The sequence below is a fragment of the Carya illinoinensis genome, chromosome 11 (genome assembly GCF_018687715.1).
Source record: "Carya illinoinensis cultivar Pawnee chromosome 11, C.illinoinensisPawnee_v1, whole genome shotgun sequence".
Classification (NCBI taxonomy): Eukaryota; Viridiplantae; Streptophyta; class Magnoliopsida; order Fagales; family Juglandaceae; genus Carya; species Carya illinoinensis.
This window is the reverse complement of record NC_056762.1, coordinates 42,198,719-42,216,715: the sequence shown is the minus strand read 5'-3', so window position 1 is coordinate 42,216,715 and position 17,997 is coordinate 42,198,719. Positions and strand designations below refer to the sequence as shown.

Here is a 17,997-nt window from a genome sequence, read left to right as displayed (position 1 = left end):
AAACTCAAATTGTCCACACAATGGAGCGAAGCACATCAAAGAACCAAGCATGAGTAAGAAGGGAACAAGTTCACATTAAAATTATAGAGTAATATTGTAAATCTCTTAAAAATTCGAAATTAGGATTAACGCTCAAAATTAATATTTTATCATAAAGCATTAAAATAAATTTTCCATATGTGCATAAATATTTTAAAATTTTTGAAAGATGATTAATTGTTATCTTTCACATGTGCATGCTTTATTTGAATATTTTTAAAATTAATTGATGCTCTTTTTGACTTATGCAAAAGGTAGATGATTTTATTTGAAAATTTTAAAAAGTAAATTATACTCCTTTTATCATATGTAAAAAGTAAAAAGTTTAGATTTGAAATTTTTGAAAAGTAAATTGTGCTCCTTTTGTCATATGCAAAAAGTAAAAAGATTAGATTTGAAATTTTTAAAAAGTGAATGATGTTGTCTTTGACATGTAAATCTTTTTAAGTTTGAATATGAAGCCTCATATGACTATAATAGATCATTTGAGAGTTTCACATTCACAATACCAAGAGCATATAATATTCATTCAAAACTCTTATTTTTTTTTCTCTAAGTATTGACCCTTAACCCTTGTTCATTTTGAGAGATATAGTTTGCGCTGTATTGTTCTTATTTCACTCATTGAGTAGTATTTTTTGATAACCTATCCACTATCAACTTTTGTATCAGTAAAAGGGTGTGTATAACTCTTATATATGTAAAAAGTGTTCTACACAGGAAATAGTTGAATCACCACATGTAAAGTGATTGCAAGTATAGAAGGTGTTCTATACAAATCCTTTGTAGCGGTGTTGTTCAAAGATGTAATAGGTTTCTATCTCCACCTGAAAGAGATTGAATAGTGAATTTAAGTATACTCAAAGGGTAGCTTGAGGCAAGGACGTAAGCAGTGAGGCCGAACCTCGTTAACATAGAGAATTTACTCTTACTCTTTATATTTATTGCTGCTTTATATTTTATTTATATTTTATATTGTGTATTTGATTTATAATTGTTAATTTCTCAAATATAACTCAATTCAACCTCCCTCTTGTGTTAGTCATCTGGGCAATACTAGATATAACTGACTTGGACATAACTCGAAAGATATGACTTACTTGAAAAAAAAATATTTTATAACATGGCATAACATGTAACATATAACATACTTAATATGACATGTTTGCAACAGTAAATATTACACGACATGACATGCATGTAACAAATGGAATACTTAACATGACATACTTGTAATGTATAACAATACGTCATAGAATATCTTGTGTAATAGATAAATAATTCGTGATAGAATAAATTCTATGTAACTAATAAATATGTGATAACTTAGTATGCATGAAATATATAATAACATACATATATACACTGTAGTTCTTTTACTTATCACTCATATACAATAAACTGCTAGTAAGTTAAAAGCTAACTTATCTCGTCCAACCTTTGCATTTTCTAAGCAATTATAAGCGCGATTACGAGTAACTAAAAATAGTTATTTCTAAAAGTTAGAAATTAATCACTAATAATTAGAAATATGAAAAACTATTAACTTAGAGTAAAATTACTATTTCACCATTTACATGTAAGAAAATGACTCTTTTACCCCTAATTTAAGGATTTTACATCCTAACTCCAAAAATAACCAAAATTTATATATCTCATGTAAATTTTATCCTAAACTTAAATAGTAAATCAAAAAAGTTTAAAACTAAACACAACCTATAAAAACTCTATAGGGGCCGAAACTTGCATAGGCTTTTTTCCTTGATTTTTGTTACAATTCTTTCAATTTCAAAACTCATGATCAAACTAAATTTTTGCAACAAAGATCTTCCTATACTAAGTTTAAAATATTCTTAAAACATCCACTAAAATATGCTAATCATCAACACCCAACTTTTCAAAAAAAGGATCCAAACTTTTTAACTAAAAAGGCAAACCCTTGAATCCTATAGTTTGATTTATTTCAAAACATCTCCAAGAACTTCCAAAATACAAATCATTCTTCTAACATATTCATAACATATTTCTAAGAATAATCATGTTTTGAATCATCAACAAAAGTCATCAAAATCACTAAAACAATACTTGAAATTTTTTGTTTCTTTCTAAGTTCTAAAAACAGATTTTTGTTTCTAACTTATTTTGATCAACCTTTGGATCCATGAATTATAAAGATATGATCTTCAAATCAAAACCTCATATGATTAAAAAAGGTTTCCTAAAATAGATCTAGGCTTCAAATTCAAGATCACATGGTTAAAAATCAACTAAAACATAAATTTAATTAAGAACATCAACACTTTGGCCTATTTGAATATCTCTTTGTATAAAGTTTCATATATTCAAAAATAACATCAAATATTTTTAAAATAATATTCTAACATATATATAAGAGGCTTAGAATCCTCTAATAAAATTATCAAAGTCATTAGAATATATTTCAACCACTAAAGATTTAAACTTTCTCAAAACAGAAACTATTTTTCCTTTTCCAATTTCTAAGTTTCTAGATCTAAGAAAATATTTCATCAAAACCTTTAATCATGTAAAAGATCCTCAACCAATAATCATATATACTTGTTCATACTCCATAAAAATTTTGGACTAAGATCTATCCATTAGCTGGGTCAAAAAATCCAAAATATAACATATTCTCCAGTTTATTACATAGAATAACCTTTTTGGGGTTTAAATAATATTTGAATGACCAAGATATTCAAATAAAACAAATAATATATCCATGTAAACTAAACTAAAAAATGAACAATTTTTATGAAGGAAACTTTAAGAGAAAAAACTTACAAAAGCTTCAAAATGAGGGTGCAAAAGAACTCCTAAAAGTTGTCCGAGAAAGTCTTTGGTTTTCTTTCTAAAAAATGTGGGAAAAAAAGGTGAGATGATTGTGAAATGAGCTGCAAGACATCTTGGATAAGCGAGAGATGAAGAGAGGGCTAATAGTGAGCTTGGGTGTTGCTCTTGATGACCCAAAAAAAGTGGACAAAACTATTCCAAGATATTTCCTCATAATGGAGTATTGAGTTGAAAGAGTGAAGTGGCCCTTTTAACTTATTCCTTCTAGAACCTTCTAAGCCTCTTTTTGAAATATCTGGTCAGCCAAGTGAGGGTGCAAAACTGAGCTAAGAAGCAATGCTAATGTGGCCAAATTCATGGGCCTTAATGGATCTTAACCGAATGGGCCTTAATTGCCTTAATTTAGGGTTTTAAGAAGGTTTGGGTTGCTATTAAGCCCAAAATCAATTTCTCTTGACCCAATCAAATATCCAAGATTTGAATGGTTAGATAATGATGTTCTAACATAAATTTGAAAAATTAATAGCATGTGAAAATAATTTAATCAAGTGATTAAATACAATGCTATAAATAAATTCAGTTAGGATTTTGTGGTCAACTTTAGGATTTGGATAAAACCATTTAAGATTTCAGTTTCAACCATGTTTTTGGGTTCTGAATTGGATTCCAATTATATAGGGTTTTACTAGAGTATAAATCCTCTTTGATTTGGCACAATTTGATTAGTCAGATGAAATAGGGTTGTTGCTTAAGTGGCATGATCTCACACCTTGATTCCTTCAAATCCATCAAACATCTCTCATGATGTCAAGTGTCTAATACTACTCACTATGTGTGGCTAATATCTTACCAAGTATCCAATTAAACTTCTCTAATCTAATTTGGACATTCCACAATATGATTTTTGAAAACGTTGCACTTGATGCGCTTATTGAGGTTATTATTCACTTCAAAAAAAGTATATGATAAACTTAGTACTGAAAAGTCCTAAGTATTCATATGAACCTATAATGAAAATCGTTTATCAAAATTCAACCCCAAAGTGCCCCTAAAAATAAATTCATAGTTTCAAATAGGCATTTCATATGAAAATATGAAAATGGGTTAGTGCGTCATAAAATCCTAAATAATTAACTGAGTTTAATGGCATAGACCATAATACATTCTGACATTTTTAACTATCTCAAATAATAAAAATCACATTTTTGACACCATAGTGAGTGATAACACTATATTGATAGACTAAAACTTATGCAATAGGTTGATTCGCGAAAACTTATGGACTTTTCACGAGGATCCTAAAACTAATAGAAATTCCACCATTGAATTTCTAGTGAGCTGTTACATATATGACCCTAAATTGAAAAGCTCTTCTCAGCGCACGTCGTGGCCACAGAGTTTCTCTCGGTGCGCATCTTTTCCGATGTCAAAATCCACTGTTTTCCTTTTTGAATCCCTCTTTTTTGTTTTTTTTTTTTTCCTTTTATGGGAATATTTTATTTATCATTGGGGAATTGATTCTGAACCCATTTTGAGCTAGATTTTTGACAAATTACTTCTTTTATTACGTATTTAATTTTGACATGATTATTGAAATTTTGTTATTTTTGGTAAAATTCTGCTAAGTATAATTTTTGGCTATACAACCCATCTTGTGGGCTAATTTTTGACATTTTTTTATTTGATATAATTTTGAATTGAACATCAATGGTGTTTTTCTATGTTTTTGTGCGGTTCTCTTGTGTTCTTCCCTATAAATTATCTTTTGAAACTAGCTTGCAAAATAATTATTATTCTGTTTGGCGTCACAATTTCTTTGGTTCCTCATTTCCAGCTCCGAAGACGACAAAAGACTTGTCTATGTATATCAGGCGACAATCGAAACTATTATCGAATGGGCGCACGGTCGTGTTGGAGACTCTTACCGAAGTCAGAGTTCAAAGGTGCCCGATTATTTTCTTACGTTTGTCGAAGAAATTGAGCACATATATAAGATTGATATAGCTTACTCAAGCAAACTAGCTGCCAGAGAAAAAAAAAAACTGTGTATTCTTCAAACAAATGCATGGATGTCAAAACTGTACGTGTAAGTTCCGGGAATATTCCAAATTTTTAGTTTGTGTCTGTCCGTCAGCTAAGACTAAGAAGGTTGATTTCCCTGTAGTAACGATCGTACGTCAGCATTCTCTGACGCAATGGCGGCATGCATTGTAATCTGGAGATCAGACTTATCCCGAGATCAAAGTTCAAAAGTAACACAAATTAAGAATATTACCTGTTTTACATGACCAGGCAATTGGCCAAATTCAAAGGTGGCTTCATATTTTTGGTTCTATTGTTAGAGGAATCAAGAACGTACGTACATAAGTTAAATGGCATATTATCTGAATGGGTGGCTTTGGGAGAGACTTTTCGATCCTGAGATCAAAGTCCAAATATTACACATGCAAAGAAACCAGCTCGATCTGTAGCTGGCAGACCATTACGTACCCGAATTCAAAGGTGGCCGGCTTCATATTTTTACTCTATTCTTCGTAGAATATATATATAGCCTACCAGTCTACTCGGCAATCTAGCAAACAGATAAATCATCGATTTTCTTTTCTTTTCTTTTTTACTTTTTTTTTTTAATAGTTAAGGAAATGAATATTATTGAATTTCAGTTTTTTTTTTAAAAGGATGTTAACAAAATGTTTGAAAGGAAAAAAATAAAAATTACAATTGAAACTCTCGATGCCATTAATTTGTATACCCCAAACATGAGCTAGCGAGCTAGGCCCGGTACTTTTGAGAGACTTTTTCCTGATACGAAAGGGTTTTGATGAGACGAGTTTACCAATGAGGGCATGATTAGAGATTATTTCAGCTGCTTCCGTGGATGGTTCTAGAATGATTTCGATCGTCCCAAGAAAGAGCATTTGTTTGGGAGATGAGGAGGTCTATATCAGGTGGTGCTTCTTTCATGGCTGGATGTTGAGCGTAAAGGGGGGAAATTATTGCAAGTCTTGCTTGAAAGAAAAGGTTTGGGATAGGCTACGACGAGAGGGAGGATACCTATCGAGAGAGAGAGAGAGAGAGAGAGAGGATCCATCCCACTATCCCAGGAGCCCTCGATTATTCAACACTGACGGTATTCTAGTTACCAGAAGCATCACTATTAAAAAGTGATATATTAGTAAAGTTGTAGAGCTTTTAATTTAATTGTAGAGCTTAAGTGAAAAATTCTATTATTAAAAAGTTTTTTATTATTTGATAACCATATGTATAAATTATCTAATATGTTATATTTGTTTAAAAATAATATAAAAAAGTGATTTTTTAGATGATTAGTTCCGTATGCAAGCATGGATGTGTATTCTGTTTCGACAGAAAAATGATCTAATAAACTAAACTTAAAAAGAAAATGATAACCATACAGTTATTTTCTATTTTTTTTTTTTTATAACTTTACGTGAAATTGAGGGTAATTTTGTAAAATTAAAAATTAATTTTAATAATGGGAAATAATTTCATTGATTGTTTAAAAATAAATTTTAAAATAATTGTAAAAGAATTGTAATGTGACGGCAGAGTGGACGAAAATTTGGAAAGTAGCTAGATCAGTGGGGGAAAGTTCGCATGCAGGAGGCACAATTGTCAAAATTATAATATATGTATACCATTTTTCCATTCAAAACATATCGAACGCAGTTACGCATGACTCAAAACATGTGCGATTGACGCCGAATATTGATCCTTGTTAGATTTTCCAACACCCTAAATATTAAAAAAATTAATATAACTAATTAATCACATTAATAAAATATACAAAAATTACGTAAAAATAATTGTACGAAATATTATTCTATTATACATGATCCGCTGGCAGGCATGGGGTCGTAAATCAACAGTAATTTATTGAGCATGAGTTTTACAAACTAATGCGCGTTTGTAAAGCCCGAAGGCAGGAGGCACGTGCACTGGAAAGGTTAAGTTTGATGACGTAAAATCACAATCAAAGACAGAAAGTTGGAGTCAACAATATTGTTTCACGGGTCATAGAAGTGATCAAGATTGTTAGTGCAGGGGGGAAGTGCTCGGTCCAAAGAGGTAAGCATCCGTGGGGTATTTTTTGACTGCTTGGAGGAGTCCGTAATCGATCGGTTTCCACGAACTGAGTCGACTCTTAGGACTTTTAACTTGCACTATAATGCTACGTGTCGAGACTATTTCTACTAAGATCAAAGTTCAAAAAATTACCCAGAAATTCAAAGGTGGCTGCTGGCGAAATATTTATTCAAACCGTTTGGGTATAATATATAGGCGAGACAGAGAAGTTCGAAAAATCACCCAGAAATTCAAGGGTCGCTGCTGGCGAAATATTTATTCAAAACGTTTGGGTATACAGAAATGCTACATACAGTCGTGGAATTACAAATATCACGCAATCGCTTTGAAAAAGAATACGGTCTACGATTAAAAAGTTTTTTTTTTTTATGTGGGTCCCATATTAATTCATTTTTTTCAAAGCGACTGCACGACGCTTGTACAATCACGACTATAAATATCATTTCTCTTGGATATAATATACAGACGAGAGAGAGAAAAGCAGTCGAGGAGAGAAGTCAAGAATAGATATATATTTATATACTAGTGTAGGCCAAACGTGCTTTGCACGTTAGCTTAGTTGTATTTTTTTATTATCTTATACAAAAAATTGTTTAGAGCAAATTTGAACAAAAAAACAAAAATACAAACAGAATTTTTTTTTTTTTATGATCATTATAGTTCTTGGCCATATTGCATAGGGCCAATAGAGAGAACATTGAAATTTTTATGTTGCTGCTGATTGAATATTTTTGAATCTGCAGCAAGTTAAATCATCCACTATTTTTCTGAAACTTGTACTGCAATAGTCTCTATAAACAGCAGATGTTCCTATATGTTAAATATTTAATGGGATTAGAGAATGAATAAATGTGTAAATAATTAATTTACAAAAAAAAGAAAAATAAAAAATAATTAGTATGCTCATATATGTTATATATTTAATGGGACTAGAGAATGAATAAATGTGTAAATAATTAATTAAAAAAAAGTAAAGTAAAAAAATAATTAGTATTTTATTATAATTTAAAGTTGAAATGTTTAATGTATAGTATAGAAACTCTAATAATGAAAAAATTTATTTTATGAATTTTAAGTTGTGAAATTTATGTGTTTTTAGTTCGGTCTTCGCACTTCACTCTTCACAGTTCATACACAGAGTCAGGGGTACGACACGGATAAGCGATATTTACTTATACACGAACACATATGGATAAAAAAAAAAAATGGAATGAGAAATTTACTGTTTATTCCTGTAATAATGGGATAGATATTTATTATTATAAAAAAATATAAGGAAAGAAAAAAGAAAGAAGGAAGGAAAGAAAGAAGAAAGAAAGAAGGAAGGAAATTAAAACTTTTGATACAGGTCTGTAACGTCATTCCATTCGTCGTTTACAGCACTAATCTTTCTATAAATACCTAAATGTCCTGCAATCTGTTTATGATCTCATACTAGCCCCTAGAACTAAAAGCACTAGCTAGAAGTGCCATTAATTAGAACCACCATCTCCAATACTACGCACGGTCCCAATTAACTTCTAAAATGTCTGTTCAAGTTTCACCAGTAGCTGCTCCAACAACTCAGAATCGTGTTATGCCAGAAATTAACCGTCGCTTAGCAAATTTTCAACCCAGCATTTGGGGTGACCATTGCCTCTCATATGCTTCTGAATTCCTACTTTTGCATTTCTCGGTGTAACTAACGCTAGCTTAAAAGCCCTTACATTTCAAGGGATAATATTTATATCTTGAAAGTATGATATTATTCCATGGACGAGTCACAGTGCATATATACTTTTTGCTCATACAGGAAACTGATGTGAATGTGAGGCAAAAAATTGAAGAATTGAAGGAAAATGTGAGGACGATGCTCACGGCTCTGGTTGAGAAGCCTTCACAAAAACTGAACTTGGTTGATGCAATTCAGCGCTTAGGCGTGTCTTACCATTTTGATAATGAGATTCAAGAAATTCTGCAACAACTGCAGAAGACTCATGAAAGTGATGACCCTGAATATAATTATGACCTCTATAGTGTTGCCCTGCTATTTCGACTGCTTAGACAAGACGGCTATTTCGTTTCGTGTGGTAAAAAATGCTAGTTTCAATTCCTTTCTATAGGGTTGCAGAATTATTTTTCAAGGGAAACATGATCAACTAATTAAAGGTTTTAAGAGTTAAAGACAGAACCCGTTTCATTATGGGATTAAAATGTGCCTAACAGTACTATTTAACGCACGCACACATATATATAGATATAGATATATATATATATTATTCTCCTTCCATGGGGTGACTCATTTCATGTCATTGGAATATTGTGAGGTAGATATGTTCAACAAGTTCAAGGACAGCAAAGGGAATTTTAAGGGATCGCTTTGCAATGATGTGAAAGGAATTTTAAGCTTATATGAAGCCACACATCTCAGGCTAAAAGGTGAAGATATACTAGATGAGGCTCTTGTCTTCACTACCACACATCTTCAGTCTGTAGCATCCTAATTAAGCGGGCCTCTAGCAGCACAAGTAACCCATGCGTTGAAACAGCCTATCTGGAAAGGACTACAAAGGCTAAAGGCAAGGCATTACTTTTCTGTATACCAAGAAGACGCTTCACATGATAAAGCTCTTCTTAAGTTTGCAAAGTTGGATTTCAACCTATTGCAGAAAGTGCACCAAAAAGAACTTTCTGACATTGCCAGGTCAGTTATTAAGCTCCATCTCAGAGTACTTGCAAGAGATGTAAGCTAGCTTGTACATGATGATATGATAATTGTAGGTAATTGATAGAATGATTCTTTTAAATTATGTTTAACAGCTGGTGGAAAGACTTGGACTTTTCAAGGAAGCTACCCTTTATCAGAGACAGGGTGGTTGAGTGCTATTTTTAGATATTGGGAGTGTACTTTGAGCCCCAATATTGCTTTGCTAGGAGGATGCTAACCAAAGTGATCTCCATGACCTCTGTTATTGATGATATCTATGATGTGTATGACAATGGAAGAACTTGACCTCTTTACTGAAGCAATCGAGAGGTTGAGATTGAAACACATCCTGATAATATTTGCATTTATTCTTTATTTTTTCTGATTAACTGGAAAAACTAAATTGCTCATAAACTACCTATTTTACAGGTGGGATATGAAAACCGCAGATAAACTCCTGGAGTACATGAAAATGAGTTACCAGGCACTCCTAGACATTTACACTGAAATGGAGCAAAACCTAGGTGAAGGAAAATCGTATCAGGTCCAATATGCAATAGAATATGTAAGCATCATAATTTATATATTCAGAGAAATTAAGCAAGCAAGCAAACAAACATACATAACAGGAAATATTATGTTTGACTATATTATAGGTTTCAAAAGCATAAGTATTTGTCCTGATTGTGAGTTGCTTATATCTACGTACGTACATTGTCTCAGATGAAGAATCAAGTTAGAGCATACCACCATGAAGCCAAATTGTTCCACCAGAAATACATACCAACAATGGACGAATATATGCCCCTTGCTCTTGTTATCTCTGCCTACGCAATGTTAGTAACCACATCCTTAGTTGGAATGGGTGAACTTTTCACAAAGGATTCCTTCGAATGGTTGTTCAGTGACCCCAGAATGGTCACAGTTTTAGCAGTGGTTTGCCGACTCATGGATGACATTGTGTCACACAAGGTTTAATTATTTCTCTCTTTTTTTCTTTATAATAATAATTTATAAAATTGCCCTATTAATTTGTATACTAACATATATAAACGATTCTTCAATAATAATACTTACAGTTTGAGCAAAAGAGAGGGCACGTTGCTTCGGCTGTTGAATGCTACATGACACAGCACGGTGTTATAGAAGAAGAAGCAGTCCATGAATTGAGGAAACAGTTGACAGATGCATGGAAGGATATAAACAAAGTGTGTCTCTACCCAACCGAAGTCCCCATGCGAATTCTCATGCGAGTTCTCAACCTTGCACGTGTCATTGATGTCGTGTACAAGGATGAAGATGGCTACACACATGCTAGAATTGTGCTCAAGGATTTTGTAGCATCTTCAATGGTGGATCATGTGCCCCTAGAAGCCGCATGGACCTCTGCATCGGTGGTTGTCGATCACAAGGAATACTTGAAATGGTTACGTTTACATGTTCATAAAGAAAAAAAAAAAAAAAAAAGCGTCCATGTAGAATAAATTAATTAGTTTAGCAGATTGCTCAACACATGCATCTAAATATATAAGGTCGGGGCGGCAGACCATAGAAAATACGAAATATTTCTTGGTCTCTTTCTTCTTATTCTGATGAGATGACAGTTTTGGTGACTATTCAAAGTCAGATTAATGTCTGAATAAAGTGAAGTGTGATCGATTCAAGTTGCAAATATATTATTATTAGTTTCTAATTCTTAATTAGTAGCACTAGCTTTTGTAAAAATTGGTCATTCTTTTAAAAAATTTATTACTCAGCTTGATCCGGTGCAAAGCCAGGCCAGGCCAAGGCCCAAACCTGCGTATTTTCAATATATATATAATATTTTTATTTGGTTAATAAGTATGGATAGCCACTTGAGATATAATAAGAAATTTTGGATAAACTACGTGTCCAGTAAATTACATTTAATAAGCCAATATTTTGGAAACCTTATTTCTGTTATGAAATTAAAAGAGAAATAATATTACAAGAGAAAGAGGATATTGTAAGAGAAAGAGTTGTTATTCGAATACAAAACTTGATGATATACAAGTGAATGATACCCATATATATAGGAGTACAAAGGAGTAGGAATAACTTAAGTCTTAATTAATGGCTAAAGATAGATCTTAATTGATGGCTCAATGGTCTTCATTAATGGCTAAAGATTAATTGATAGCTTCAATGGTCTTAATTAATGGCTATGTATGGTCATACAATAAGTTTATAACACTCCCACTTTGGATGACCATACATAAAGAATATGCTTCGTTAAAACCTTACCAAGAAAAAACCCAGAGGGAAAAAACTAATAGCGAAGGAAAAAGAGTACAATATTTATTTATATGACCAAGTGTTTTAAGATTGCCTCATTAAAACCTTGCAAAGGAAAACCCAATGGGATAAAACCTTAGCGAAGGAAAAAGAATACAATCAGCACAAGTTTTCAAGACATTACTCCCCTGAAAAGTGTATGATAATAAGTCTTCTAGTCTTCGCATTCCAATATTCTGCACAATCTTCTTAAATGTTGCAGTTGGTAATGTTTTTGTGAATAAATCTACCAGATCATCACTTGACTGTATCTGCTTGACATTAATTTCACATTTCTCCTGAAGTTCATGGGTATAAAAGAATTTAGGTGAAATATGTTTGGTTCTATCACCTTTGATCTATCCTCCTCTAATTTGAGTAATACAACCAGCATTATCTTCGTATAAAATTGTTGGACTATCATTAATCACTAGAAGACCACACTTTTCTTGAATATGTTGAATCACTGATCTTAGCCAAATACATTCTCGACTTGCCTCATGGATTGCAATGATCTCTGAGTGATTTCAAGAGGTAGCAGATAGTGTTTGCTTGATAGATCTCCATGATATAGCAGAATTTCCATAAATAAATATATATCTAGTTTGAGATCTACCTCTGTGTGGATCTGAAAGATAACCTGCATCCACATATCCAACTAATTGTGGACTTGAACCATGTTGATAAAATAATCTCATATCAACCGTACCTCGGAGGTATCGAAGGACATGTTTAATGTCATTCCAATGTCTTCGAGTTGGTACGGAAGTATATCTTGCAAGTAAATTAACTAAAAATGCAATATCAGACCGAGTGCAATTTGCAAGATACATCAGGGCTCCAATTGCACTGAGATAAGGTATTTCAGGACCAAGAATTTCTTCATCATCTTCACAAAGACGAAATGGATCTTTCTACATATCAAGTGATCAAACAACCATTGGAATACTCAGGGGATAAGCTTTGTCCATGTAAAAGTGTTTCAAGACTTTCTCTATATAATTTGACTGATAAATGAGAATTCCATTTTGTAAATGTTCGAGCTGTAGGCCAAGACAAAATTTCGTTTTGCCAAGGTCCTTCATTTCAAATTCATTCTTTAAATATGTAGCAGTTCTTCTGATCTCTTGAGGAGTTCCAATAAGATTTAGATCATCAACATAAACTGCAATAATAACAAATTCGGAGTCTGATTTCTTAATAAAAACACATGGGCATATTGGATTATTCTCAAATTCTTCTTTCAATAGATATTCGCTAAGGCGTTTATACCACATGCGTCCAGATTGCTTTAACCCATATAAAGATTTTTGAAATTTAATAAAATACATATTTCTGGATGTACTCATATTAGAAGGTTCAGGCATTTTATATCTTTCGGAGATTTTCATATATATGTCATGATCTAATGATCCATATAAATATGCAGTGACCACATCCATCAACTGCATATCCAATCCTTTTGTAACTACCAAACTAATCAAAAATTTGAATGTGATTACATCCATAACAGGAGAGTATGTTTCCTTATAATCAATCCCCAGTTTCTGCAAGAAGCCTTGTGCAACAAGTCGTGCTTTATATCACACAATTTCATTGCTCTCATTAAGCTTACGTATAAATACTCATTTATATCCAACAGGTACTACACACTTTGGTGTTTGTACAATTGGTCCAAAGACCTCTCGCTTTGCTAGCGAGTTTAATTCAGATTCAATAGCTGATTTTCATTTTGGCCAATCATTTCTACGTCAACATTCTTCGACAGTTCTTGACTCAATTTCTTCATTACTTCTAGTAATGTCGAGTGCCATTTTATATGAAAATATGTTGTCAACAACAGTTTTATTTCTATTCAAAATTTCTCCAGTACTCATAAAATATATCGAGATCTCGTTATTTTCAGGTACCTGTCTCTCTTCAAGGGAAGACATTTCATTAAATACCTCTTCAGGAGGTTCTTTTTCAAGAGATTTAGTCTCTTCAAGAGCATCAATTACTCTTATGGCCTGTGTGGGTAAAGACTCTTCAAGAGTACCAAATTCATTTTGTATTTTTCTTTTCCGAGTAATTTTATCCTTAGCACCAATAGATCATCCACACTTCAGGCGTATCTTAGACTCACCTATTGCTATTTTGGCAACTTGTCATTTAGAGACTACAATTCTTGCTGGAACATTAACAGCAGGAATATATGATTTTACCACACCTTTAGTGTCAGTAAATACATCCGGTAATTGATTTGCAACACTTTGCAAATGAATAATCTTTTGAACCTCTAGTTTACATTCATTTATACGAGGATCAAATCGGGAAAGTGTTTTATTTTTCCAATTAATTTCCTGTCGTGCTTCAGGCACTAACTTCTCATTACCCAATATTGAAAAAATGGATTCGTCAAAATGACAATCTTCAAAACGTACCTTAAACATATCCCATGTAAGAGGCTCAAGGTATCTAATAATAGATAGAGAATCAAACCCAACATATATCCCAAGTCTACGTTGAGGGCCCATTTTTGTACGTTGTGGAGGTGCAATTGGAACATATAATGTACATTCAAAAATACGAAGATGAGAGATATTTGGTTGTTGACCAAATGCAAGCTATAATGGAGAATATTTGTGATATGCCGATGGCCTAACTCGAATCAACAATGCTGCATGAAGTATAGCATGTCTCCAAGCAGAAATAAGAAGTTTTGATTTCATGAGTAAAGGTCTAGCGATTATCTGAAGCCTTTTAATTAATGATTCAGCTAAACCATTTTGAGTGTATGTGTGGACAACTGGATGTTCAACATCTATTCCTATCGACATGCAATAGTTATCAAAAGTTTGAGATGTAAATTCACCTGCATTATCCAATCGAATAGTTTTAATTGGATAGTCAGGGAATTATGCTCGTAGTTTAATTATTTGGACAAGAAGTTTAGCAAATGCAATATTTCTAGTGGAAAGTAAACAAACATGTGACCATCAACTTGATGCATCAATTAAAACCATAAAATATCTGAACGGTCCACTTGATGGTTGAATAGGCCCACATATATCCCCATGAATCTTTTGTAAAAATGATGGAGATTCAAAAACAACCTTTGATATAAATGGTTTGATAATCAATTTACCCTGAGAACATGCAAAGCATGGATATTCATTGGGTAAGATAATCTTTTGATTCTTTAGGGGATGCCCATACGAATTATCAATTATTCGTCTCATCATTATTAATCCCAGATGTCCAAGGCGATCATGCCAAATCATAAATATTTTTGGAGTCAATGCACTTCTGGTGCATTATCACATGTGATTCAATTGTTCTCATTTCTGTATAATACAATCCAGATGAGAGAGCAGATAGTTTTTCTAATACGAGCTTCTGACTCGAAATTATTTTAGTAATGAGAATATACTCTTTATTGTCTTTGTTGGTGGTTTCAATATGACAACCATTACGACGTATATATTTAAAACTCAATAAATTTCTTCTGGATCTTGAAGAAAATAGAGTATCATTAATACAAAATTTGGTGTCATTAGGCAACACAATATAAGCTCTTCCGGAGCCTTCAATTAGATTCGATGAACCAGATATGGTATGAATGTATGCTTTACTTAATGTTAGATTTTGAAAATATTTTTTATTCTTAAGAATTGTGTGAGTTGTAGCACTGTCAGCCAGACATACATATCTATTATTCATCTCAGAGATAGAAAGTTCATCAGTAAAACTCATAATTCTACAAAATATATAAAACTTTCATTACTACAAAACATTGGAAAATATAAAAAAAAAAAAAAAGTTATAGTAAGATAAAGAAAATACATTAATTAAAAATGAACACTTCCATCACCAATCAAATGATCAACTCTACCACTAGAATCTTCAAAGAAATCAGAAACATCAAGGTTTGTAATATCTTCTCCATCTATAAAATCTAAATCATCTGATGGTTCAGCAAAATTTGTTTCAAACTTTTTTGTTTCTTCTTTTATAGAAGTTTGGTATAAGTCAACCAAGTGCTTAGCTGTACGACAGGTACGAGACCAATGTCCAGTCATACTATATCTATGGCATCCATCTTCATCTTTCTTTAAAAATTTATTTTAAGGACCTTTACCCTTCTCTGAGTTGAACCACTTCTGGTGGTACGGTGTATATCTATTATTATCCCTTTTAGTATGGTCACCTCTAAGACCTCCACTTCTATAGTTTTTTCTATCACGTCCACGCCCTCAGTTTTTTTGAAGAGATGCACCATTCGCTTATGGGAATGGTGTAAATTTAGTACCATTCATTTCAAAGAATGATATAGAACCAGTAGGACGTGACTGATGATTTCTTAACAAAAGCTCATTATTTTGCTCAGATAATAGAAGACAAGATATAAGTTCAGAATATGTTTTGAACTTTCTCTCTCAATACTGCTGCTGCAGGAGCACATTTGATCTATGAAAAGTAGTATATGTCTTCTCTAACAAGTCATCATCAGTGACTTTTTCACCACATAATTTCAATAGTGGGCTAATTTTAAAGAGTGCAGAGTTATACTCACTAACACTTTTGAAGTCTTGCACCCTCAGGTGCATCCAATCATGACGAGCTTTAGGGAGGATTACAGTTTTCTTGTGCTCATATCTCTCCCTTAAATCATTCCACAAAATAAGTGGATCTTTCACCGTGAGATACTCAGTTTTTAATTCTTCATGAAGATGGTGCCGAAGGAAAATGATTGCCTTAGCGCGGTCCTGCCGGGACCCTTGATTTCCTTTTTTAATTATATCTCACAGGTTCATCGCATCTAGATGGATCTCAGCATCAAGGATCCAAGATAAATAATTTTTTCCAGAAATGTCAAGAGCAACGAATTCTAATTTTGTAAGATTTGACATTTTCTATATATATAAAACAGGAACAACACCTTTGGTTACTATTTCTCTGTGTCTATCTGCAAGGGCCCCCTCCGGGGAATCTCCATGTGGCAGGTCAAAATCTGACCTACTTGGCTCAACAATTAGAGTTTTGCTCTCATAAGGAAATCAGAGGCCATGGGGCTATTCCCCTGACTCGTACTGATGAGAATTTGACTCCACGAGAAATTGAGCAAAAAGCTACTGAATTGGCTTTGAGAGAGTGGAGATCGGATTTATCTTCCAATCTCCCTTAGGACCCATGTTTAACATTCACATAATCAAGAGAATAAATATAGAGTTTTTATCAAGTAATAACAAGTAATGTAACATTTCATATTCATTTTGAAAACTATAAAAATATATTGAAAAACTTACTTGAAGTAGAGGACTACTAGTTTCAAAATCGTCAGAACCTTCGTGTTGATAACGTGTATGAAACTAAAAGAGAAATAATATTGTAAGAGAGAGAGGATATTGCAAGAGAAAGAGTTGTTATTCAAATGCAAAACTTGATAATATACAAGTGAATGATATCCATATATATAAGAGTACAAAGGAGTAGGTATAGTTTAAGTCTTAATTGATGACTAAAGATAGGTCTTAATTGATGGTTCAATGGTCTTGATTAATGGCTAAATATTAGTCTTAATTGATAGTTTTAATAGTCTTAATTAATAGCTATGTATGATCATACAATAAGTTTATAACAATTTCAGATTTATTGTATAATTTTGTATTAGCATACTAGCTATAAAATTTGGTATCTGGGAGTTTAATTAGGCCCAAGAGTCAAGAAGATTTTTTCGGGGCCATCAAGATTTAACGTATGATTTTGGACTCAATAAATGAGTTAAGCCCATTTAATAAATAATAGACCAACTGGACATTTTTTGTAGTGGCCGAGGATTTTATTCCAAAAGCCCGACACGACTATTCAGTATCTCATGCACGTTTCTTCATTTTTTATTTTTTATTTTTTGTCATTCTCTAGGGTTTTGGCTACCTATATAAATACATGCTTACCAATGTACGTAGAAACTCTCCCCAGCTAGGGCTGCCGCACGTTCACTCCCCCAGGCCTCCACGTCCAGGCAGCACCAAACTCAATACAATCCAGATTTTCCTTCATGAAAATATTTAGTTATA

At 32.7% G+C, this 17,997-nt stretch overlaps 1 pseudogene; it reads left to right on the top strand.

Moving 5' to 3' along the window:
* The first annotated feature begins 8,482 nt into the window (after positions 1-8,482).
* LOC122282513 lies at positions 8,483-17,105 on the top strand (annotated as a pseudogene).
* Positions 17,106-17,997: the final 892 nt, after the last annotated feature.